This window comes from Coturnix japonica, chromosome 6 (genome assembly GCF_001577835.2).
Source record: "Coturnix japonica isolate 7356 chromosome 6, Coturnix japonica 2.1, whole genome shotgun sequence".
Taxonomy (NCBI): Eukaryota; Metazoa; Chordata; class Aves; order Galliformes; family Phasianidae; genus Coturnix; species Coturnix japonica.
This window is the reverse complement of record NC_029521.1, coordinates 19,020,050-19,044,454: the sequence shown is the minus strand read 5'-3', so window position 1 is coordinate 19,044,454 and position 24,405 is coordinate 19,020,050. Positions and strand designations below refer to the sequence as shown.

At 36.5% G+C, this 24,405-nt stretch overlaps 1 protein-coding gene across 2 annotated transcripts in view; it reads left to right on the top strand.

The window, feature by feature from the left end:
- Positions 1-24,405, top strand: part of ADGRA1 (adhesion G protein-coupled receptor A1) — a 241,001-nt gene that overhangs the window by 12,822 nt on the left and 203,774 nt on the right. Inside the window, exon 1 of one of the 2 annotated variants that reach the window (XM_015867230.2) lies at positions 24,081-24,119. The exons of the other annotated variant lie outside the window; for it this stretch is intronic. The gene's annotated coding sequence lies outside the window, so the exon portion shown is untranslated. Of the gene's footprint in view, positions 1-24,080; positions 24,120-24,405 lie in introns of those variants that run through there. 2 annotated transcript variants of the gene reach the window in all.

Genomic DNA, 24,405 nt, shown 5'->3' with positions numbered 1-24,405 from the left:
ATTAATCTGTCTGGAAAGAATCAGTTAAAAGAAACTGGAAGTGGAAAAGTACCTGTTTAGTGGCTGAATGTTTGGAACAAAGTGAGAAACAAAGGCAAAAATATTGACAACCTTATTTTAAATTGGTTGATTCTTAACAGATCTAGAAGAATAGCCTTGTTGGATGCTGCCTTCCTTGATGTAGCCTTTCCGTGTTGTCCTTGTGCACAGGGACTCGATAGTCCTTGCAGGTTCCTTCCAACTTGGGATATTAGTAATTTCTATGATCAATTGTTTTGTGTAGATTGGCCATGAAGCCTGTGTTTCATCCATGTCTCTGGTCACAGTCCAAGCTTCTACGCTCCCTCTTAGCTGTTACTTTGCTGTGCATCATCCTGCTGTTTTCCTGCCATACTGATGACTTCTTCATTTATAGTTGAGTTGTTTTTTAACTGGTAAATTATGAGAGTTGCTTTCCAGGAACTGGTCGGCATGAAAATCCTCTTCCTGGGCCTTTCTAGGAAACCTTTTGCCTCTTTGATGTTGCCTAGACTCTGCCAAATTGACCGTGAAAGGGGAAATAATTAGACATGGAGATGAAATATGCATAAGCACCATCAACCAGATTGTCACTTTTGGCAGAAGAGAACTTGGATCACTTCTTCACTGTATTGGTCACTGTGAATAGTTTGAAGATTTACGGGCCTCATGGAGGAGGTACTACTCAGTCATCAGAGATGCTCTGCTGAGCACTTTCTCCCTGTCTGGACAAGTGTGTCCATTGTTTACAGTCAGAGGCTGTCCTGAAGCTGCAGAGGATGCTGTGGGACTTTCTGCCACTGAAGGGTTCCCCAGCTCTGACTGAGGATGTGGTTGTGGGGAACACTTGCTTGGTTTATTCTACAAATTGCTTTTTTTGGACTGTTTGGGAAGTGTAGGGTGATTATTCTGCTGGGAAGGGAAAAAAAAAAAGTATTGATCACTAAGCAAATAATTTTTTAATGTTAGTTTGCCTGTACTTAAAAGAATGAGGTTGCAGAGAAGGACTGGGAATGTGAATTGATGTCTGGAATGTGTGAATAACTCCATTAGCTATCTTGTCATGGTTTTGTGATTTTTGCTATTGGTATTCCACATCATGACATCACTTGGAGCACAGAGAAGAACTACACGTCCCAGAGGACTTAATGGTCAGAGAGGAAAATATATCACGGAAGCGACGCTTGCTTTCTTTATCTCACTGCCTGGCAGTGGGTGGTGGGTGTGCTTCCAAGCCGAGTGCCTTCAATTTCAAAGTAGGCTTCTCTGTCTTTGGAACACTCTCTCTTATTTTACTTGATTTATTAGCCTCAGTATAAATTAGATTGTATTATATTGTGTTATCCTGCATTCTGATATCATAGTTAGTAAAATAAGTTTTCCTCCTTAGATCATTGCTGCTGCTCTATTTGTTTCCTTGAGCCCAGCTCCCATCTCACTACCCTTTTCCCTTTTCCGTTCCCATTTTTGGAGGCCAGGGAGCCCCATGTCACTGACATAGATTGATCTAGATAACTCTGTGACAGTTTTTGGTGGAGAATGTGGGCTGTATTCTTTATTCAGACAGCAACATCTTCCCACATGGTCTAGTGGTTAGTATTTCTGGTTTTCACCTAGGCAGCAGAGGGAAAACCTATTTGGGCTGCTGAACTGTGGAAAGACATTGCTGCCCAAATAAAGAATATGGTTGTAAAGGTGCACCATGTGGATGCTCATGTGCCCAAGAGTTGGGCTACTGAAGAACAACAAAAGAACTATCAGCTAGATCGAGCTGCCAGAATAGACTGGCTCAAATAGACTGGGACTGGCAGAACAAGGGTGTATTACTTCTAGCTCGATGAGCCTGTGAGACCCTGTCCTGTGGTGATGTGGCACCCCAGAAAGAATTGAGTCTGATAATGGGACACATTTCATAAAATTCCCTTGTGAATACTTTGGCCAAAGATCATGGCATTGAGTGGATTTATCATATCCCCTATCATGCACCAGCTTCTGCTAAAATTGAATGATACAATGGGTTGTTGAAAACTAATTTGAAAGCAATGGGTGGTGGAACATTTAAGTACCCATTAAGCATTTGGCAGAAGCCACTTGGTTGGTCAGTACTAGAGGATCTGTCAATCGTGATGGTCCTACCCAATCCAGCCCCCTACATACTGTAGAGGGAGATAAGGTCCCTGTAGTACATGTAAAGAACATGTTGGGAAAAGCAGTTTTGGTCCTTCCAGCCTCTGGAGAGGGCAGACCTTTCTGTGGAACTGTTTTTGCCCAGGGACCTGGCTGCGCTTGATTTTGAACTTAGTTCTCTGACAGCTCAGCAGTAGTCAACATAAGTAACAATAGAAAACTCTTGTTCCCCCTGTGTAAGAGAAGAGTGATGTATCTGCATCTCAGATGCTATATGCCAAAGAACATATAGCAGGACAAGATTTAAGATTTTACATATTATAGGACTGAGGTGGCAACAAATAATTGGAATGGAGTTTCTAAGAATTAAAATTATTTGTTCATCCCTTCCATATGTTACCTGCAGGGCTTTTTTGTTTAGTTCTTGTATCTATGAATCTGCTCTTGACTGCTGTCAAAGACAGGACAGTGATCTAAGCAGAATTCTGTCTGACCTGCTCCTCCTGATGGCTTGATGCTGTTCACTGCATTTATTCATGATCCAGATGGAAACAGTAAAATCCTCAGAAGACAGTCTGGAGGAATGATTATAGCCTGGGGCAGTTCTGTGGAGTAACCAGGATCACTTGGCAAGCAGGACTCCATAGATCAACATTCATTTTAACATGGCCAAGAACACTGTCAGATATCCAGAACAAAGAAAGTAGTTTGCACTTTCACATTCCAGAAAGCTGTTCCAAAATTGTGTCACTGAAAAGCAGTTAATTATAACAGTGCATAATCAGTTAAACATCTGTTCCTGGTGTGATATTATTACAAGAGCACTGATAGTACTGCCTCAGATCCAAAAGCAGGGAATGGAAATCAGTGTTAAGAAGTCAGTATTACCTTTGTTTGCTGCTACTGGAAAAAAAAAAAAAAAAAAAAAAAAAAGGAAAAAAAAGAGAGAAAAAAAAGAGTACTAAATAGAATTGTTAAAATGTATTTTGAACTTTCAAGCATAATTTAAAGACTAGAAAACACATGTCATATACTGAAATCTCTTCTTGTACATTTCTGTTATTTATTCCAGATTAAGAAGTTTTTTGCTCATGTCCCCTAGGTCTTTACAAAGAAGAAAGATGTCTAATCTCAAAATAATTTTATTTGGAAAACAAGTGAGAGAGTCACTGAGAGCTTAGATCAAATGTGTTCAGTGTAGGAACGTAAGCTAAAATGTAGGTGAGAATGAGTAACCTTTGGAAGACATGGGAAGAAGTACCCATCACAGCTCCTTTCTTAAATTCAGACTGGATATTGTAAAAGCTCAACAAGAAACTGAGCTTTTGATACAGCTTTTACTGGGAAAGGTTCTTTGAATTAATTGGAATGTTTACACTGGTCTCATCTGGGTGTTAAATGTTATTTAAGTGTTTTAGGGGTAGGGCACAGAACTACCAAGAGACTCCATGCTTTTCCAAAGGGTAGAAGCTGCTGATCTATTAGTATACTAGTGCATGTGTGGCTCTTATGTTTTCTTTAATACAGAAGTAGAATTGCTGTAGTACCAAAATAATTGTTTGTTGACTGTGCAGTAGTACACTTTGTATTTGGAAATATTCAGCACTGGAAAGTTTCCAGGTGTCATCTGGCATGCCACTGGCAAACGTGTTCACCAGGTGTACTTCATCTGTGAGTACTTCTGCTTTCAATTTTTCCTTATACTATGATTCTGGTTTAATTCTTGAGATGTCAAATCCACTGATTGTAATGACATCTATTTGTTATTGTTACCCAATTATTTGAATTCCCTGTCACATTTAACCCTCATTGTTTACCTTCAAAATATTGACAACAAAGAGGAAGCCAAATAAATATAGTAGCAAAAGAAGCTGCGGTTTAAAAATAATCAGCATGTTTTTATGTTTCTGCAATTAACTGTGCGTCTGTTTTCCCTGTCTGTTGCTGCCATGAAGATTTTTATTTGCTGCTGGGTACGGGTAAAAAAAGATGCTACTAAAAACCATTATAGCTTTAAGTTACTCCACAGCAGCCTTATTGCAGAGATGAAAGTCATGAAGAACTTTGTGATTTGAATATTACTATCCTTTGATCTTTAAGTTTCTTGTTAAGTTTAATGTTTCAGTAGCGACTGTTTTTAAAGTCCTCCCCTGTGCCCTATATTTTATGTGGCTTTTTATTTTTTAAAGTGTTTTTTTGTAATTTGGCACTATTTCTTTCCTGTACTAGGAAGTGTGACCTTTCAGCCACATTGAAAAGATTTCCTCCTGGTCTTTTCTAAAATTTTTTAGACTTTTTGCAGCAATTAAAGTAGTGTGCTATATAGTATACTATAATTTACAAAGGTGGGCTAAAAAAGTTAGATGTCTGCTCTTTTCACATTGTATTCAATCAAGTCTCCAGTGAGCTTAGGAGCAGAGGAGTATGGCTTGTCTGTAAAAAATCGTATGATTTATTTACTGGCTGAAATGACAACTGTTTGGAAGAGCGTATTAGTCAGCCTGATAACTTGCTGTTAAAGCTTTATGTAATCTAGGATTATTTTTTGTATTATTGATGGATAGTATCTTGTGCAACAGGTATAAGCTTATAATATAACTGTAACCTAAAGGAGTAATCTGAGGTATTAGAGGAAAAGAAGGAATCTTCAATCTGGCAATTCTTTAATCACAAATGCTTTTTGGACAATTGCTTCAATTTGTAAAGTAACTTGGAGGGGGATTTCTAATGCAGCTTTCAGCATTCTGCTGTGTAGGACATCCCCATAACTCATTTGGAATTGAATGATAATACAACACGTGGCTTTTTAGGAGTGGTGTTTATGCTTTAAAAAACCCAAACCAAAACAAAAAACCACCATGAACAAAAGAAACTTAAAACTTAACTTAAATCACTGGAAACCAGCAAGCTTTTTTCTCTTCTGTAACTTTTGTGACTGTCTTTTCCCAGGCAATGTGCAAACTATTACTGAAATATTCAAGACTGAATTCCTTTGCCAGAATTCAGTAGCAGGATCTTGAAACATTTTATGGCATTCATGCTGCAGGCATTAAGGGAAGCTGCTTGTTCCCTGTGTGTGTTCGGGGCTCTTCACTTCATTGAGTGTCTCTGGAGCATTAGCCTGGGATCGGATCTGCTGTTGGTGCAATGATTGTTGTCCATTTCTATAACATTTTCACAGAAAAAGCCCATCTTGGCCACACCACTTTAATGGTACAGCTAATGAAGTCTGGATGTGATAGTTCTATGGTATCTATGTACGATCAAAAATTGCTACTCTTATTTAATACGATCCATATTTATACAGGATTTTGATGGAGTATATAGTCAAAAGTCATTGTCAATAAATCCTTATGGCAACCAAATGGAGAAAATACAAACTGACAATAGCAGCTGGTACTTGAGTAACAAAATTTCTATTATGAGAAATTCTAATAAGATAAAAAGGTATTGAGTGACTTAAAACATGGGTTTTTGTCTGAATTTAATTCTTCCCATGACACATCAGTTGGAAATGTTTTATTTAGGTGTTTAAAATATAGGCCTGTAGAGACTGATAACTTCAGGTTGTCACAGACTTATGGCAAGAACTCAGAGTGTAGAAAAAGTTCTCTGTCCTTTGAAGGTGAATAAAATCTTATTTTATTTTTATGAATATAGAAAGGGGAAGCCTTCTTATATTATTCTGACACAAATATGTCAATACAGACTTGTGAAAGATGATAGCCTGGTACTTGCTTCATTTTAATCATAGAAGCAAGAGATGAATTCCTATTCTTTGTAGTGAGAAATCAGTAGTATGTAATTGGTTGAGTATTCCAAGACAAAATCAATTTTTAATTTTATTTTTATATTTTGTTTTGGATAATCCTTATTGCTTTGCTGTTCCTGAAGGTACACAAAATACAAATTTTAAGTTACCCAGAAGAAAAGTTTTTCCAAGTCTGTGACAATAAATGAAGTACTGCAGCAGTTGTTTTCTGATTAGAGTACCCTAGTTGACATAATCTCTCATCTGGTCCAGAGGTAAATGTATGCCAGTTTTATCTGCACTATTTGTTATTCTGGTTGTGCAGTTGAAAACAAGTTAAAATCTGGTTGGATTTTTGGTAAAATGATTTTTGGAATCAAAGTCCATGTTGTATTGTGAGAGCTCAATCTATCACCTCCATACTGCCACTACTGTGTCCAGATGTGGAGTTCTTAGTACAGAAGAAATGTGGACCTGTTGGAGCACATCCAGAGGGGGGCCTTAAAAATGATCCAAGGGATAGCGCACCTTCCCTACGAGGACAGGCTGAGAGAGCTGGGGCTATTCAGCCTGGAGAAGAGAAGGCTCCGGGGAGACCTGAGAGCAGTATCTAAAGAATGACTATCAGAAAGAAGGGGACAGATACATTAGGGGGATCTGTTGAGGCTGGACAAGGGGAAATGGTTTCTAATGAACAGAGGATGGATTTAGATTGGATATAAAGAAGTTTTTACAAAAGAGTGGAGAGGCACTGGCAAGGGTTGTCCAGAAAGGTGGTGGGTACTCTGTCCCTGGAGACATTCAAAGTCAAGTTGGAAAGGTCTCAGAGCACCTGATGGTGCTGTAGGTGTCCCTCTCCATAGTGGGGGAGTTGGACCAGATGGCCTTTAAGGGTCTCTTCCAACTCAAACAATTCTAAGATTATATGGTGAAATGCATCTTGAAGATTTTCAGAAGTGAAAGTCAGTGTTTAGGAACATTAAAAAAAAACAACTCCAAATACTCTACTGAGTCAAGCCATTGGTCCTCTAGGCAAAGATTCTCTAAATCCCGTCAGTTTGAAAAGTATGAATTTAAGGCTCTAATATTATTATTTTTGAGAAGATATAGGAGGGAAAAAGAGAAAAATGAGAGGGAGGAGTGATGATGCAGAGTTTGTAGGAAAGCCATAAACTACTAAATGTCATACAGTTTCAGATTAATATTGTCAATGTAGTGAAATACTATCCTTCAAGTAGCTTATGGATACTTCTCTACCTGCAGAGGGAAGGCTCAATGATTCATCTGCACTTCCTTTCAGTCTTAGAGTGTTTTCACATCTATCTACAGTGTTATTATTGTTTTCTTTCTTTTCATTACAGTTTTGCAAAGAAGAGACATTAGACTGGATTTCTTGAAAGTGTTGTGAGAGAAATGGCCAGATAATTTATTCTCATAATGCCTAAGAAGTCATAGATAAGGTATAAAAATGTCAGTAGCTTATTCTGTAGTGGTAAAAGTGGGAGAGGGAGTACCTTAAGGGAGGTCTTTTGTCACCGTTTTTTGGTGCTTCCAAGAGTTCCTGCCAAACATGGAATCTCAGTAATGTGCAAGTACATTAACTGAGTATCTGCTGGGCTTCCTTCTGCCTGGATTTTAATCTGATATCCTCAGGAAAAGGGAGAGGTGAGGGTGGTGGTGAACAAAAGGAAATATTTCCTAGATCTCACCACTATCTCAAATGTAAAAGCTGGTGTAGAGAAGCTTGAGGGCAAGAACATACAGCACTTTAATGTGTTTAGAAATCTGGCCTGAGAGGGAGAGTCAGTCTACTGTCTGTCCACCTGGGATTACCTGGCAAGGGTGGCTGTGAGCAGGTGTGAGGAGTTTGTGCAGCGCAGTCCTCACTGCAGTTGTGTGAAGTTGCTGATGCTCAGGACTGGATATCCTTCCAATGGAGGTTTCAACTATTACTTCATGGTAGTAAGTGCTGCTGTAGAAATCTGTTACTCATGTTTTGGGTGTGAGGGGGAGTGTGTTTGTATTTAATTTCAGACTAGCTCTAGTCTAATCTCACAGAATGAATGCTCCTTACCTTTTCTTATGAAAGGCATTAAGTACATTTCTGGAACAGAGCATGAACTTGATTTCACCTTCAAGAAATCCCATCAGTGTGCTCTGAGGCTGTTCTGTACTGCAAACCAAAGCACAGAAGTGGGGATAAGCAGGAGGAAACTGCCTTCAAAGTGTGCTTGTGTCCTGAACTAAAACACCAGTGTAGGCAACCAGAGGTAGCAAGAAAAGTCTCCTCAAAGAAGTGGTGCAGGAATCAAACATAGTTTTTTATGGAAAGTGTCTGTTGTATTCTAATGGTTGTTTGCATCTCAGGCCTTCTTTTATAGGTTTTTTATACATATCATATATATATATATATATATATATATATATATATATATATATATACACACACATAAAAATATATATTATAAATATAATTATAAATATATAATTATAAAATATATTATATGTTATAATATATAAAATATATATCATATAAATAATAATTTATAAAATAAATTAGAAATATATTACATATTTTATATATATGTATATAAATATACATATATTTTATACAGGTTTGTATAAAAACTACCCATCATCTAAGGTCCTGCTGCTGATAATCCTTCCAGATGTCATGCCAGAGCTGCACAACTCGATTCACAGTTTTGTTTCCTTTTTCTTTTCTCTCATCCCCGAGGCTTTTCTCAAGACCCAGCTGAAATGGATCATGGCAGCATGGTGTCTACTGTGGCCTGAAGGTTTTTCCTCTTGCTTGCAGTTTCCCTTCTCGCAGGTTGTGCAGCAAGAGAAAGAAGTGACCTTTCCACAAGGTTTGCACAACGTCTCAAACTTGTGCCTTTTTGGGGAAAGTTTGTGTGCCAGCCAATCGTTCTTGTGTTATACTCAGTCACTTTGGGGAAATAATCATTTATTAGTAATTCATGAATATCTGTGGGATTTCTTAAGCTGAGAAGTAGGAGCGGAGACTTCTGGAGGTTTCCTCAGTTGTTTCATCCCATGAATGAGGTGCTTGGTACAAGTTATTCAGTAGACTTTGAAGCAAATACAGGAGAATTAAGCCATCAACTACATGTTAATTGCAGTAATAATATTTTGAAAATCTGGAGACCAGGAAAAAAAAATTCCCAAAAGGAAGTCAATAATTCCAGTGTATTAACCTTCAAAGAAATATTTCAAGCAGAAGCATAAAGAAATAAGAAACCTGTTGGACGCTGGTAAATCAAAATCATCTTAAATTTTATTCTGATAGAGTTATAAGAACACAGATTTTGACTGCCTATGTTAGGAGGGAAAAGGATGAAGTGAAAAATAAGATCTAAAATACACTAATGATAGGACTGCTTCTTAACACTAACAAGTCATTATATATCATATATTATTTTTGATGGTTTTACTAGATGTTTATCCATTGAAGCCCGATAAAGTAAAAATGAGGTTTTTGGTTTTTTAATTTCTAGAGGTATAAGAGAATAGTGTCAAAAAGCAGTATTTTACCGGGTAAAGAAATATTATCCTTTATAGGCAAGGATTGGAAGATTTGTTCTGCACTTGGTATTTTTCATCTCTGATCACATTTTGTACTTCTGTTTACTCCTCACTGATGGAAAATCAGTTAGACAGTTCCAGATTTAAAAATAAATAATAATTTAAAATATGTATATATAAGCTACTTCTATATGGAAATTTGGGAATGTAATAAAGAATTAAAAACAACAACAACAACAACAAAAAATAAAAACCAGAAAAAAGGATGGTTGGACTCTTTCTAACCTTGGTGATTCTGTGATTTCTGTTTCCAAAAATGTACCAGGACTCCATTAAGATAGTTCCTACTACTAAAGATAAAGCTTCAGTTTCTCCTTTTACATACTGCACTACTGTTTTGGAGTTCTGACAGAAAATAAATAAATAAAAAAAGAAACACATAACACTTGTCTGATAAATTTTTACACTCTAACTGTATCGTCTACTTATAGCACTTCAAATCTCCTTTATTTTTTTCTAAATGCAAATGAATCTGAAAAAACTCAGTGCTCTGAACTTCAGAGAATGATTAGCAACATAATCTCCAGTAAGCAAAGAGCGATTAACATGGATGCAATAGAATAAAGAGGGAACAAGTTAATTGAAGGGATATAACAAGCACTAAGCTTAATAATGCTGGGACAGATTTTAATGAAATTGAAGAGGAGATGAAGTTAACGAAGTAAAATTTAAGTATGGCACAAATATTGCTTATGAGAACATCATTATGTAGAACAAGTTTACTTTTGCTATATATACTAAAAGAGTAACTAAAAAGAAAGGTTCAATGGACTAAGTTCTTTGATTGAAATAAAAATGCCTGAGTGAAGCAGCAAAGTTATTTAACTTGAAAAACAATTTTAAAATGGGTCAGATGATCTAATACTTATATGAGCTATATTCAGATTCAGGGGGCAGAATTAGTCAAAGTAAGAAATATGATGATTTAAAAGGAAATTTAGAAAAGGAAATGTAGAATGAGGAAAATCTGTCTACACTAGAGTAGATTAGAAGCGCTAAAGGCTTACATTAATCAATGCTCTGGATTTATAACCTTATTGAGCACAAAATTTAAACAATGTGGAGGTTCTATCATTCCTTTGAAGTGTGCAGTACCTTGCGCAGTGAGAAACAGGATTATCAGTGTGTGATAAAATTAATCAACCAGTAGGATAATTTCTGTATTTTCATGTTGTTATTACCAAAAGCAATTGGAAATGTATTTCAAACAGTAGGAAAGTGCAAGGTAACCCTGATGAATGCTGACAAATGTAGCTACCTTATGCTGCTATATTTGCTTTGATAATTTGCTAAATGTTGATGCATTAAACTAACTTCATATCCTTTTTATTTATTGGTGCTTGCTACCGTCTGTTTTAATATAGTGTATGCTCAGAGCAATATATTCAGGGCAATATTTATTTTTATTTTTTGTAGGTTCAGGTTGGCTGCACGTTTTGTTATTCTACATTTCCTTCCATCCACTTCCCTTAAGTCAGGAACCATAGCTTCCTGTAATGTGGTTTTCAGATATTCTCTAAGGAAATTGAATTTCTAGATTCAAAAGGTCCCCATCTCAAGTTCAAGAGCTCTTCTTTCTTCATGAAAACATATTTATGAAACTATATAGCTTAAGAAAAGTTTAATCAGTCTTATGCAAGTTCTTTCTCTTTAAACATAGTATGAAAGCTGAAGGAGTTTAAAGATAAAGGCGCATTGTTGGAGGTTAGAAAACCGTCTTGAAGGTTCGTAGTAACACCATAGGATTTAGGAATTTAAATTCCTTTTATTGTAGAATCAAAACCACCCCTGAGCATATAAAATACTTTGCCTAGTTTGCAGATTTAACATTCCAAGGCAGTATGGCCAAGAGCTCTGCTTTTATTTTGAACTTATGGAAGTATTAGAATCGTGATAACTTTCTCTGGGAGGGCAGAGTGAATGTTGTAAAGAGCCGAGTCCAGTTGGAATCCAAGCTTAGTGTATTTTTATTTTTTTAAGTTATGCTGCATGTTAGAAAGTAAGATACTGTAATTTTCAGTTTTTAAGAGGTAATTCATTTGGAAATGAAGAAGGCCACTGGTAGCTTGCGGCTGATTTTTGCTGTTTATTCTTCCTGAAACAATGCAGTATCAAAATTATGTGATGCAAACAGAGCAACAAGAAATAGTACTCATCATATATATAGTATATATATAGCTTATGAAATGGTCCAGCAAGCTTAAAGAAATATGAATGAGAAATAAAAGAAATAATAGCACATGCACTGTGAAAGCTTGTCGATATGGACTCGGTCTTTTAAGTCACATTCATGCTAAATAAGAAGTCTGTTAATCTTATTCTTGCATACCTCTTGAAGCCCACAGTCATTTTGTGTATATTTTTAAAAAATTATGCAATAAATTGCTACCTAAAGTGTGTAACTGCTGACTAGTCAGTGGTTAGTTGATGATTTACAGATGGGACTGAGATGATCCGGATTGTAGGCCATGGAACTTTTTATAGTTCTGGCATATCATTTGTATAAAATTACAACTGTGGATGCTTTAGAAGGAGGGAGATCAAGTAGTTAAAATGAATTACCTCTTGTTAGGTTACTTATCCAAAATCTATTATTCAAGTATGGGGAACACTGTGGAATGTGCTGGGGATTCATTGAAGCCTCACTTTCTTAAGCAGGAAGGAATACTGAAATCTAAAAAGTGTAAGAAAGTAATAAAAAGTGAATCTTGTCACTTCTGATCCAATTAAATATTTGCCCCAGTTTCTTGCCCATTACACAAGGATACTGTGCAGTTTGCTGCCTTTGTCTTTTCCTACTTTTCTCTTCTGGTTCTGTTTATAGATCAGAACCTCACTTCCACACCTGTATTGACTTACTATTTGATAATGTGACTAGCTTTATAAATACATGATATAGATATCTGTCTTCAAGTTTGGCATTTTGAAAAGCAGTAGTCTGTTACAGGTAGAAATGGTGCTTGTGATGAAATTAAAAAAATCACGAAGGTACATGCATTGCTTGGTCAGGTAGTGTTAACAGCACTTTAAGTGGTTTTACTATGTTGTTGACATTCTCTAGATGAGATGGATATTTGACTGTTTTATTCAGTTAGACTCTAACATACTTCAGGAAGTTGTTAAGCATTAATTTTCTGCTTTGCTTTTTTGTTTTAATAATTTCTTCCCCCCTGCCCTTTCTTCTTGTTAGTTGAACTCTAAGAGATGGTTTTGAATGTATCTGATTTCAGGCTGCAGTCTCTGAAAGGTTTACAAGAGTAACTGTCTTATTTTAGAGTACAAGTCATAAATGCAAATGTGATTTCATCTGCATTTAAGATAAATTTGTGGTCATGCAAACTGTAGTAATGGTGATTTATCACAGCTGTAGAAGGCCGTTACAAGCTCAAAACCTTATCCAGCATGAAATGTTTTCTTGAGACTTATTGCCAAGGTAGATACAGAGAGGCTTTTTGTTTTAAGTATCACAGATGATTTAGTTGATAAGACTGAGAGTGGGGTGGCAATTTATAATTGACAGATTGAGCAACAGTTTTTCTGTCAGACAGTATTATGCATAGATGAGAGGTCAATGAATGCCACTACAGTTTTTTGCTGCTTTTGGTAGCTGAACATCTACGTAGAAGTCAGGGTTAGAATTTCAGCAAGATACAACCGTTTTAACCCTTCCCGGGCATTTTCCAAATGGAACTACTATCATGAGTAGCGGTGAGTGCTGAATGAAAGCACTTATCATTAGCTGGGGTCACTTGTCTTAATCCTCAGAATGGCTGCAAATTTTCCACTTTGTGCCTTTCAAATAAACATGGGGATTATCTGTAAAAAAACCCTTGACAGTGAAAATCTTCCCTTCAAGCCATAGAACTTGAAGAAGTCTGTATAAATGCCACTAAGTACAGCAGTTCTTTTTTATTTATCTCCTATGATGGGAAAGTAGCTGAAAACACAGTGAGCATCTGATGCCTCGAATGAGTTCTTCAGGTGTGTTCTCTGGCAGGGTTTGTTTGCTGCTGTCTTTAAGATTATGATGAGCTGTGTGGATCAGCAATCAGATTTTCTTGCACTAGTTTTTAGATCTTTCAGTACACAGCATCTGCTAAGTGAGAGATTTCAGGCTTTACAGCTTCACTTTGCAAAGGCAATGCTCTGTGGTGTGTTCTCATTCTTTTAATTTTGTCTTCTGAAATCACATCAAGCTGTCAGTAAATTTCTGTCAAGCCATACAGTTACAATTAGTGAATACCCCTTTAAAGCTCAATTGCATACTCCTGAGGGTTTGGCAGAGTACAACAGATACTGGGTTTCCAGAGAGGCCTGCAAAACACTTGTTCTCTGACATTAACAGAAGTATGATCTAGCGTGGTACCTGTGAAGACAGCTGCACTTAGTGACTTTAAAAACTGCTACACTGATGTGACCTGTAGGTATCTGAGTGCTGCTGAAAATGGAAGTGGCTGTTACCCTCTCTAGGATTGCTGATGCTTGCTGAAATGATGCTCCCAATTTTTGTCATGGTATATTATGAGAATAATGTAGTTTATTACCTGAGCAAATCTGTAGGTTCATCTCTTACAAAGGTAGTTAAGTTTTGTGTCAGATGGTGATTTATAGACAGAACGAAATTGGTCTTTGCTCAGAGGTTTCCTGTCTCCTGAGGATGCTGTTCAGCACAGTTGTCTCCCATCCAGCACCGGGTCATCAGCTCTCCCTGGAAGAACAGCCATTCTCACTGCATTTCTCTTCAGAGATGTCATAGCTGAGATAACGTTCCAGTTGTGTTTAACACTAAAGCACTCAGAACCATGAAGGCTTTCCCAGAATGATTAGCTGGGGTGGTAAAGCAACATAACTGGTTTAACGGAATCTGTGAAATGAGTATATGGATATGTTTTGGTTTTTGTACGTAGTGATTTAATGAGAAGCTTAGTTTTAGAGTTGAAATTAGCTTTTCCTAAACAAGTGCAGCTGGACTTGTCTTAAGCTTCCCTAGGCTGGTTTGTACATCTCAGCTAATTCCTGCTTACAACTTTTGCTCTTGTAATTCTCAGCTACATAATTCTTATTCAACCTAGTGCTCAGGTTGAAATCAATGAAGTGGGAAGGAGAGTCACTTGCTCAGAGGTGCAGTGTCAAACACCGGAAATTTGATTTTGTTGCCAACTCAGCCACAAGTCCAAAACCACATGAATAATTCTCTATCTGGTACTTTGATTCACTGACTGTGAAATAATAATACTTACATAAATGACTGTAATCTTAAGGGCAAAGCACAGTCAGCTGTACTTTATGAAACAATGTACAATATAGCTTCTGTTGGTTTGGTCCTGGTGAAGATCATCTTGTTTTTTCTTTTATGACAATGTTCTGGATTTTGGTTTTGATCATAAAGCCTATCTAAGCATTTAAACATTTTCCCCTATTATTTCTTTTACTTGTGTTTTAACTGCTCAGTGCCTGTATTGTTTTGCACCAGGAGTGAAGAAAGCTTGAAATTCTGTGTTTATTCATGCCCTGTATTCTTAGCCAAGAAGACTATCACAAAATAAAAGTAATATTAGTTCCAGTCCACTAAAACCAGTGAGAGAAAGCTTGACAATGGAAAATAACCTTTGACATTCAACAGCATTCAAAAGACACTTTGCCATTTTAAATATCTGGAAATCTATTTCCTTAAAAAAAGCAAAGAGATTACTGCTGGCCAAGTAAAATATCTTCCAGTGTAAGGGATGATACGTTAATATATCCTCTAGAATGCATAAAAAAGAGCACAAAGTAATGGCTTTTGCTTTAGTGAAGCTTTCTTTTGGCTCTGATTGTATGAAATGCACACGCAAAAATATTCTTCTGTTTATGGCATGATAACTGTCTTCAGATACATGTGTACCACAGTAGGTGGCTGTTACCTTGTTTGTTGCTGTAGATGTAAGAAAGATGAAAAGCAATTTAAAACTCCAACAGTCTTGACTCTACTGAATCCCTAAATAATATCTGAACACCTACATAATAGTGTCGGAAAAGTAAACATTACCTTTCTTGGAGTGATTGGTCTGACAAAAGAATGTTTCTGAGTTGTGCTCCTCCAGCGATGTATTGCTGAAATGGAGTTAAATTTATGCATGGAGTCTTTGCAGATAAAATGTTTCAACCATAGTAACAGCATCAGGAAATCTATTTGCCATTTATTTAGTAAAGGAGTTTAAAGTCCATGCTATACTAAGTACTTTATTATTTGGCAGTAATTCTATAGCTTTTTGGTAAGATATGCTTCAGAGCCAACAATTCAAGTACTCTGCTGAGAGAAGTGCCCTCCAGGAACCATGGACACTCAAAATGATGCTGCTTGATGAGATCCCCAAATCCTTACTGCAGACCTGACTTGCTAGCTGGGGAAAACTCTGAGTGAGTGTGAAAGTCCTGTTCTCAGTCATCAGCAGCTCCCCGACAGTTTTCCAGTGCCATATTGATGGGCTTGTACCCAGTTCTGCTGCTACTTGCATGCTCTCACAGTCCGGACTTCCTTCCCTTTGCAAGGGAGGACTTGGTGATTCTGAAGGCTTTTGGTGAGAGGTAAGGCTCTTGGTCCAGATGACACAAACGGAAGGGACTATGGAGGTAACTGCCTGCTGCCTCCTGCACAGAGAGTGTAGTTCCCTTGCTATTTCAGGGCTCCAAGATCTGTTTCAGTATTTGCTTATGGTATTAAAAGTTTGAAGGAGGGGAAATTCATGTGCTTAGAAGTCAAGAGTCAGAGTTTGGAAACAAAAAATTTTAAACCAAAACCCAAATCCCTTTATTGTATGTATTCCTTTATTTAACTAGCCATTTATTTATTTATTTATTTATTTATTTATTGAAGCTATAAGCTGCACTTAGGGCAGCATTTTATTTTTTACATTCACAATAGTTGGAAAATTCTTGATTTAAAGAGAGTTAAAAGTGACAACCAGAATTCTTAGGTGGAGATTAAAAGGTGTCAAATCCCTCAAAAACTTCATTTCCAGTCCTGTCATCTTGAAACAAGATGCATTTCATATATACAGAAACAATTTTGAAAATGAAAGGAGAAGAAAATTTGAGCACAAAAGGGGAAATAATACTGCTACAGGCAGACAAGTCACTTAAAAGCCTTAAGCACAGTTTCAGGTCTATGGGAGGCTTTCATTATATTTCTATGAAATGCTTTCAGGCAATCTTTTATTTTTTTGCATAAATGTTAATATTGCTTAGACCAGAATCATTTATAATTAAGATACTGAGCTGTTCTTACTGTTTTTTTCCTCTGTTCTGTTTTGAATGTAATTGGTTTCTGTTAGGATAGATTGTGCAAGGGAGCCACTCCATGTACCTGGCTGTAATTAAGAAAGATTTTAATTTGTATCAGGTTTGGTGTATTTTATTTATTTTCAATTATTATTATTATTACTATTATTATTATTATTATTTTTACTGAGATTAGGATGAAACATTGTAGAAGAGTAAATACTTCTGGCATTAAATTCTACACATTATGCTTTCTGTTACAATTTTGAAAGCATTTACCTTTGTAAATGAAAATATGCTTTTACCTAATCTTCAATACACTCTGTTAATTCAGCTCTTTAGATGAGGTTTTCTGATGTGTTTTAACTTTTCTGTGGCACTTATTTATGCTAATTTAAAATAATCCCTAATCTATGTCAGTGCTTTTTTGATATTATGTAAGAACTTGAGCCTGGCAGAAGGTTATACATCCTCCTCACTTTTCAGAACACTGAAGAATGCATTACTCTTAACGTATCTTGCATGTGGAATGAATCCCTGAGGTATTTATTTCAGGTGTTATTTAAGGACCTGCTGCTCTTTATTAAATGGTTGTTTTTTTGTTTTGTTTTGTTTTTTTGTTTGTTTTTTTTTGTTTTGCTTTTGGTTTTTTTTGGGTGGTTGGTTGTTTTCGTCATTCTACTTCACTTGAAGCAGGTCACGCTGCTTTTCTAAAGTACCAAATTTCCAAATTTTTTCTACTTCTGGAGCAGTTTAATAAGTAGATGATTAATTGTATATGTACCAGACCAGACAACCTTTACATTGGTTTATTTTGGTTGTTTTTCTTCGTTAGTACCCTAAGTACTGTGTCCAGTTTTGGGCCCCTCATTGTAAGAAAGACACTGAGGTCCTGGAGTTTGTTCAAAGAAGGGCAACAAAGCTGGTGAGGAGTCTGGAGCACAGGCCATATGAGGAGAGGCTGAGGGAGCTGGGATTGTTCAGTCTGGAGAAGAAGGAGGCTCAGGGGAGACCTTATTGCTCTCTATTGCTACCTGAAGGGAGGTTGTTGTGAGCTGGGGGTTGGCTTCATCTCTCCTGTAACTGGTGATAGGACTAGAGGGAATGGCTTCAAGCTGTACCAGGGGAGGTTCACACTGGACGTTAGGAAACAATACTTCTCTGAAAGAGTGGTCAGGCACTGGAATGGACCCAGGGAGGTGGTAGAGTCACCAACCCTGGAGGTGTTCAAGGAATGTTTGGTCATTATGTTGAAGGGACGTGGTTTAGGGAGAACTGTTGGTGATGGGTGGATGGTTGGACTGGATGATCTTGTAGGTCTTTTCCAACCTTGGTGATACTGTGATATGTATGAGTATCTGCCCTGCTCGTTCTGGGTTTATTTTCTGCCTTTTATTTCTTCTATTTTTCCTGTGGACGTTCGCTGTTTTTATGAAAATGAGTGCAACTAGTCTCACTTAAGCAACCTTTCTTCATGTCATTTCAGGCATCCCTGAAAGATGCTATTGCTCTTATTATTTATTCAGGGATCTGAAGACGTTTCTGAAAAATGAATAAATTACACTGTCATCATTTTTTAAGAAAACTTTGAAAACCACTAAAAGAAATGAAAAAGGAAACCATTAGGATTAACTGAGCTTCATTTGACATAGCTGTGATAGCTTCAGGACATGATTCCCTACAAAGGCTTTGGAATTCCTTGTGGATATTGCTGCCAGAGTTTATTACTGTAAAAGTGATGCAATCAAATACTGTAGAAGTAAATGTCTTAGGAGCCACTTGGCAGAAATGCACCCTGTAAGGTAATGCTGAATACTTGCAATCAAGGATCAAAAAAGGTGGTTGAATGAACTAAACCGTAACTAATGTGAAAGAAACAAAACAAGATAGGAGAAAGTTTCTTGTCTGATGGAAGTTGGGTCAAAGTTTAGGTGGGTTTTTGTTTGTTTGTTTTTATTATTTATATGAATGTTTTGAACAGTTGTGTTGAAAGCTTTATTTCAAAGATTGCAGATATAACTAAAATGGAAAGAACATCAAATATTGAACAACACAGCCTTGGGAAGATGGGAAGATAATTTTAAGTACCTGAGCTGATAGATAGCGTTTGAGGCTAAGATTAAAGAAAGACAAACCCTAAGTAAGACTCTGGCCACTTTAGCTTAGAAGCTGAGAGGTAGGTGCTCTGGGAGATGATTGCTCCTGTTTGTTACATTGTGTGAGCACTGCTTTCCCAAACTGCTTAGGGGAATCTTAGCTTTTAGGTTGTTTTCTTAAGGTAACCATACTGCCCTTGGCCAATGCAAAATCCATTTGCAGGGTAAGAAACAACAGTGTTTAGGCTCAAAAGCAGTACTTTTATCAAAGCAAACTGGATCTTCCAGCTGTTAATTCAGTGTACTGATTTGGCACATCATGATATATATTCAAACAGAAATCAAAAGCTGAAAGCCTGATTATTGCTAGAAGATAACATAAAATGTTTGCTTCTTACAAAGTTTATGCTCAATATATTGGGTTTTTCACTTTCAGCATAGATAGGATTTTTAGTGTGATCTCTAAGTTAGTGCTGGAAACAAGATAAATTTGATACTGATTGAAAGTAAGGCAGTTTTAAATATATGTTCTTTTGGGCTCATTTTTTTCTGAAATGGGCTCTGAAGATCACAGTTCTTTTTCATTGTGATGTCTGAAGCCATAGTGGTAGGGTCCCATCACAGGTAGTCTGTGAGCAAGCTGGATGGCTGGGCATCTCTCTCTTCTGTCTATGGAAAAGGTCAAAACCAAAGTGGGCATGTTGCCAAACATCCTGATTTGCCCCGAGTCGGTCTGGTGTCCCTTCCTATGTAGATGTTTTCAAGATAGTAAATTATCTGTAATTAGACATGTGTTTCATTTTCTACCTCAACTGGATGCTGTTCTGAATCTCAATTTTTAAAACTATTTTTAAGCCATCACCAAAGAACTGTAAACTAATATGATGGCCTGTGTGCATTATGCAGGGATTGCTGGTTCTCTGGATTAAATATGAATAATCACCACCTGTTTCAAATTTCAGGATCCCAATCTGGCTGAACATATACTGATAGTTATCTACAGGACCTGAAAAAAACTTCATTGTCACTCCCTGTTTGCTCTTAAATTTCTGCTCCTCTGTCCTCTTTGAAACCGTACAGAGCACTGAAGAAGAGTTCTGATGTGTAGCTGTAATGGCTGAGGCAAAATAGAGCAAACAATTCAGATTTAACAAACTAGCTCTTTAAAATGTCTCCTTCTGAGAGGAGAGTTTCTCTTAAAATTCACCTAGGAATTATTTCCTGTTATCAGATGAGTTTCTTTTCAGGTTTTTAGTTTTGAGATACATTACCCAAAGGATACAGAATAAGTTTTGTATTTTATTGAATTATCAGCTTACATATATTGTCATTTAAGAAAGTACTACTGAGGATATCTTTTGTAAAATACAACAAGCAGAACCTATGAGTTAGGATATAACCATTATAAAAGCAAACCTGTTTGGGAGGAAATCAAAACAAATTAGTACAGTGAGAAACTTTCACTGTTTTTCTGGGTTTATATTCAGCACTTTTGCTGTTTATCTGTTGGAGTAACTGAGACATGAATTTTTTTTATTTTTTTTTTAAACCATCCCGGTCATGTTTTTCAGAAGCAGTATGGAAGCTCTTCAGAATGCTGTTATAGAAATACAAAGGTGGCAAAACTGGGAAAAGTAGAGCCGGTGTTTCAGATTTTAAAAGAAAGGTGATGGGCTGAATAAGAGCAACCACGTGGAAAAGAAGCTGAAAAAAATCTTGTGAGGGAAATAAATTGAAGGTAATATAAAAAGTGTATTAAACAAGGGATGATGACTCAGGAATTCTTAATCCTTTTTCAGAGTAACAGAGATTGGAATGCTGATGGTTATTTGACTAAGCTCTATGTTTCTTACAATGAATCACTGCGGCAAATTACTTGCAGTAACCTTCATTTTGAAAAGGGGATCTATCCTATACGAACTCCTTGGTCCCACTGAAATAAGTGTAAAAATCCATGTCCTACAGGATAAAGGTATGCCTCTCTGACTCTTGGCTGTCTCATTGATGCTGGGCATGCTGAAATACTCAAATCTGCAATGGTCACTCACTTGCTCCTCCTGGTGTTTGCACCACTGCTATTGATGAATTGTATGAAAGTATGGCTGGCTAAAATATAAGGAAGTCTTCCCACCATAATGCCACTTATTTCAACGAAAAGCTAATTATTCTCTGATTTTCCTGTAAAGGATGACTGGCTTAAATTAATTTTCATATTACACTGCCCCAGTGAAAAACTTATTTTTGTTTATTCTATATTGGTCTTTTCTCATCAAAATACATTTTAAATATGTGTCTGTGTATGTATTCAGTAGAGTCTATGCAGTGAACCAAAGGCTAAACCAGCTGCAACACGGCGTGCAGACCCACGCTGTCATGCCTGCAAATGCTTTCAGAAATAGTATTGTTGAAAATTCAAAGAAAAGAATTTCCTTCTCATTGTAGAGATAGTTTTAAATAATTCCTCCCTTTTGTGAAAAAAAAATAAATGTTGACAATAGAATCTTTGATCTTCAAAAAACAAATGCACTTATATTTAATTAGTGTGAGTAATACTTCTAAACTCAGTAGGACTCACCACTGAAAGTTAAACACACACTTCATTATCTTGACTACAGGTTGTGCATGGGGTAGGTGTAGCGAATTTTGAAAATTCAATTTTCAAAAGATGTAATGGATATGCTATCTTATCAAAAGATAATGTTACCTGCACTCTAGTTAAAAACATCTTAAAGTGAGATTTATCTAGACAGTTTAATGATGCTATAAATCCATATACACATAGGAATATAGTAATGGTTTATCATGCTTTCATATCCTCAGCACTTCAGTAGTCTATGATGTCAGTGAAGTAGGACTGCAGTGTTTTATTATGTGTACTGTTTACATCTCTACAGATATCCACTAATTAAATATTTTCTAGGAGTTGAATTTCTTGAGTACAGCTGATTGAACTTGAGACATATAATTATTGTATGATAATTGAAGTCACTACTGAGTTGTAGATGTGACTTTTACATCTTAGTTTGTATGGAAAATGGGCTTTACTTAGAGGATCATCTAGTTTAGAAATTTGCCAGCGCTTGACAGAAATCATAAAATAGATAACTGCATTTATTTCTTGCAGTACTTAGAGTCCTATTAGTAATGCTTTGATTCCTGCTGTTTCTTTTCCCATTCAGTTAATGAATATCACACTGTAGTGGAAGGAGCATGCTTCTAAAGCTGGGAGTTCTTTAACTCTCCCACTGTTACAAAATCATATTAAGATTTCTCTTTGAGAATGGCCTTCCTGCTTCCTTTTAATACATTAATACCACTGAAACAGTATTAGAGAGAGCATGACTTGTGTATCCTGCTATGGATGGTGATATTTTGTTTTACTGTTCGGTTTCTGATGTTGTTTACACAAAAATGCTTTTGAGTATGATTTTTAGTCAACTAAATCAGTTGTTGCTATGATTTACGCAAGAACTCTTTGGCTTAGTTGTTTTGAATGTGACCTGGCAGCCTCTTGCATAATGCAAGAGGTCTATTGGTGAAAAGCCACAAGTTTCTTCACTGTTCAAACAAAAATAAGAGTTTCACCTTATATTTTAATTTTCTGAAAGTTCGCCGCTGAGCAGTGCTTTTTGACAAAAGCAGTATTGCATTTCCTTAATGTGAGTGATCAGATAATAAGCCTCATATTGGGAATGCTCTTGTTTCTTGTACTACATTCTATCAAGTGTATGACAGACAGCATTTCTTTGCACATTTGGAAGAACTTTCACTCAAATAATTATCTAGAAGGAAATTTCTCATTGCTTATAATTCTTTCACTTCTTTTGCTATCAAATAGTGTGAGGATCAGGAAATAACATTCAATTGATACTGTTCTGATTGGAAGCACAATTGGTACCCTGGAGTTGCTTTGCCTATAGCTGTTCACCTTTTCCCACCACTTGTAACACTGCTTATCTAGGTTTAAAGGCAATTTTGATTATTTTCTGTTTTCTCTAGTGCTGGAATAAAACCATCTGGAATTAGGGGTGCTAACTGGCCTGGTCTTACTGCTTGCATGACTCTTGTTAACAATAGTGACAGCACATATAGTTTATTTTGAAAAACAAACAAACCCAACAACAACATAAAGACCGTAATTATCTTAGTTAAGAGAGATGTTGCTTGAGACATTTATATGCATCTGTACCATTCTGATAACTTCTCTTGATGCTTTATTATTATTTTTTTAAATTAATTTTGGATATTCTCAAATTCAGACTTTATAATAGGCACTATGAATTACTGTCTTAAGTTCTAAGCATGCAGACGGTTATATAAACTGATAACACTTTTCTACTTTTTACAAGTTTTAGCTACTTTTTCTTTGCTTACCAAAATACATGCTTGTCTGCCACACCCTTTTCTTTTGGTGAGCTGTCAGTTCTGTTTTTTGGGCATTTTTTCTCTTTTCACATATTCAATCACTTTGTTAATACAGCTTTTCTCCCAGTATGGATGCATACTTCTGATGTGATGTGCTGAAGACTTAAGTAGTAGCTACAATTACTACTGGTATTTTTCTGTTGAAAGCACCTTTACTTATATATACATAATATATATATAAATAAATATAATATAATAATATATATATTTTTTTCATGGTGCATCTCTCAATGAATTATACATGTTTTGGTTTACCAAGAAGAGTTTTAAAACCTTATAAGTTATTTTTAATTTTAAACTGTGGTATTTCAGTATAAACAATTCCAATTTTATTTTGACACCATGAAGTACTATTTTCACATGTATTTCTCACTACTGTGCCCAGGTGTTTGTGGGATGTCTGCACACATACCTTTTGTATCTAGCCACATAATAACTCAGAAAGAAAGAGCTTATGGTGTTACACGTCTACTGTTATCAGGACACCATGTAAAATGATTATTATTAGTGCATATAGGGTTTTGGTTTTTTTTTTTTGGTTGCTGTTTATATTTTGCTGTTTGTATTTTATTTTTTTAATGAAAGTTATTTTGCTCTGCTTGAACTGAAGTTAGTGTATAAGTGTAGTGGAAATGCTAAGTCATGGCCTGAAGCAGTGATGGAGCACCTGCTGGGAAGGCAGGGCCAACCTAGGGGAGCTCAGGTGCAAACAATGTACCTGAATGACTGGAAGGAGTGGAGCCAGGATCCACCCCTTCCCAGACCTCATTTAAGTGTTAGCAGTGGAGGCAGTAGTATCTTGCTGGATATCCTTGCTTACGTGAGGCCTTCCAAAGGTATGTAGATTTTCTTTTTTTGTTTCTGCGCCTGCTGCTGCATTTGGATGCATTCTCATTTGCTGCAGCCACAGTCTTAGCTACTCCATTGTTACTGCTGTACTTCCCATCGCTTTAAAGTGTTACAATAAGAGAAGGTGCAGAACTTGAAAAACAATTTCTTCAAACAGCCTCTGCACAGAGGTCCCAGACCTACTGTCTTTGTTGGCTGACCATTCTGTCTTTTGCCAAATTATCTTGGTTATCCACCTAGCGCACCTTTTTAATCTATGAACGGGGAAAAAAA